The sequence below is a fragment of the Eptatretus burgeri genome, chromosome 2, assembly GCF_056783735.1.
Source record: "Eptatretus burgeri isolate ZD-2024b chromosome 2, Ebu_testis_v1, whole genome shotgun sequence".
Classification (NCBI taxonomy): Eukaryota; Metazoa; Chordata; class Myxini; order Myxiniformes; family Myxinidae; genus Eptatretus; species Eptatretus burgeri.
The window spans coordinates 80,581,135-80,583,634 of record NC_140962.1 but is presented as its reverse complement, the minus strand read 5'-3'; positions in this window follow the sequence as shown (position 1 = coordinate 80,583,634).

Genomic DNA, 2,500 nt, shown 5'->3' with positions numbered 1-2,500 from the left:
ACATGTGTGGGTGTATGGGTATATGTGTGTATATGTGTGTATGGGTGTGTGTGTCTGTGAAGGGTATATGTGTGTGTGTGTGTGTGTATGTGTGTGTTCAGGTTCGTGTATGTGTGTGTTCAGGTTCATGTTTGTGTGTGTATGTGTATGTGTTTCTGTGTGTGTCGGTGTGCATGCGTATGCGTGCATGTATACGCATGTGTGTGTGTGTATGTGTGTATATTTGTGTGTGTAAGTATATTTGTGTGTGTGTGTGTGTGTGTGTATTTGTACGTGTATGTATATGTGTGTGTGTGTGTGTGTGTGTGTGTGTGTGTGTGTGTGTGTGTGTGTGTGTGTGTGTGTGTGTGTGTGTGTGTGTGTGTGTGTGTGTGTGTGTGTGTGTGTGTGTGTGCGTGTGTTTGTGTATATATGTGTGTTTGTGTGTATGTGTGTATATGTCAGGTCAGGTCAGGTATGGGAGCATGTGCCAGAACAGCGCGTCGCTGCGTCCACTTTCCGCCGGTACTCCAGGGGCCTCCGTCTGGCCATCCCCCAGGCAGATGCCAGGCCCATCCCCATCTCCTTGAGATGATGGTCAACCTGTTGCAACCATGAGGCACGTGGTCGACCCACTGGCCTCCTCCACTCATGAGACTCCCTCGCTGAGAGAATCTGGTGAGCAGGATCAGTCAGGAAAACGAGCCACATGTCCATACAGCCGCAACTGACGCTCACGGACTATGCAGGTAACAAATCTCATCCGAGTCTCTCAGCAACCGCTCGTTGGACACAAAATCCGACCAGCGATAGCCAAGGATTCTCCGAAGAGACCTGGTACCAAAGGAATTAAGTCTCCGTCTCAGATCCTTGGTCAGAGTCCAAGTCTCGCACCCATAGAGCAAGACTGGAAGTACCAAGGACCTGAAGACTCGGACTTTCGTCCTCCCGCACAGGTACCGGCAGCGCCACACCCCATGATCCAGTGAATCCATGACTCCCCAGGCCCGACCCAGACGTCTATTGACCTCTGACTCGCAGCCAGCAGAGACATGAATATCACTGCCAAGGTAAGTGAATCTCTCCACGACCTCAACATCCTCACCACAAACAGACACAGACAGGACAGCAGCATCCAAGATGTCACTGAAAGCCTGGATCTTAGTTTTGACCCAAGAAATCTGTAATCCCAACGGCTCCGACTCCTCATTCAGCACCTCGAGGGCCCCCAAGAGGATGTCTAAAGTCTCCGCAAAGATGACTGCATCATCTGCAAAGTCAAGGTCCAAGATCTTGACATTCCCAAATGACGCACCGCAACTTGATCTCTCCGACATCCTCCCTAGAATCCAGTCCATACAAGTGCTGAAAAGTGTGGGGGCAAGTACACATCCCTGACGAACTCCAGCAACAACTGGAAATAAGTCAGAGATGGTACCACCACACTTCACAGCACTCTCAGTACCAGAGTAGAGTTCAGACATCAGATCGATCAGTTTTGGTGGCACCCCACGAAGACCAAGAATCCTCCAGAGGACATCCCGATTCACTGAATCGAACGCTTTACAGAGATCAACATGGGCTGCAAGCAGCCCCTGCCGAAACTCTCGTCTGCGTTCGGTGAGGACACCAAGTGCAAGGATACGGTCAATCGTTGACCTCTTTGGTGTAAAGCCTGACTGCTCTGGACGCTGGTGCTCAAGCAGATGGTGGCGAACCCTATCGAGAATTATCCGAGCAAAGACCTTGCCCGGCACTGAGAGCAGCGTCACCCCTCGGTAGTTGTTGCAGTCTTGGCGATCACCCTTCCCTTTCCAGAGAGGGACAACAAGGCCCCTCTTCCAGTCAGTTGGGATGATGCCTGTGTTCCAGGCAGAGCACAAAACTGCATGCAACGACACGAGTGCAGCAATTCCACCAGCCTTGAGAAGTTCGGCATGGATGCCACAGATCCCTGGAGCTTTGCCCCGTTTCAACTGGTTCACCGCAGCCCGTGTTTCCACAAGCGTAGGTGGACCACAGTTGATTCGAGGGTCAGCAACAGGGATTGTAACACCCTTGACGTCCAACTCGACAGTTGGGGGATCACCCTGGTACAACCGCTCAAAGTAACCGGCCCAGCGGGCCTTCACTTCAGACTCCTCTGTCAAGAGCCTACCACTCTCTGCTCGAACTGTAGTGCTCCGAGGGATGGTCTTGGATGAACGTAATGCGCAAATTCCCCTGTAAGCGGGACGAGAATCACCTGTCCACAGGTGATGCTCTACCCCCTCACAGACTCCTCACACAGAGGCCTCCTTGTCCACCCTTGGTGCACGTACAGTTTTACGCCTCAGCTCCCTGAACAGCTCAGCTCTGCCATTCAGCCTGGCCCTGCGACTCTGGTCAATGGTATCCAGTGTCCCTTGAGAGACAAAATTCTTCTTTGCCCTGCGGTGAGCTCCAAGGCATCCACCGGCAACATCAAGGACGGTGGTCTTGAAGGCGCTCCACAACTCTTCAGGACCCCCCAAAGCACCCA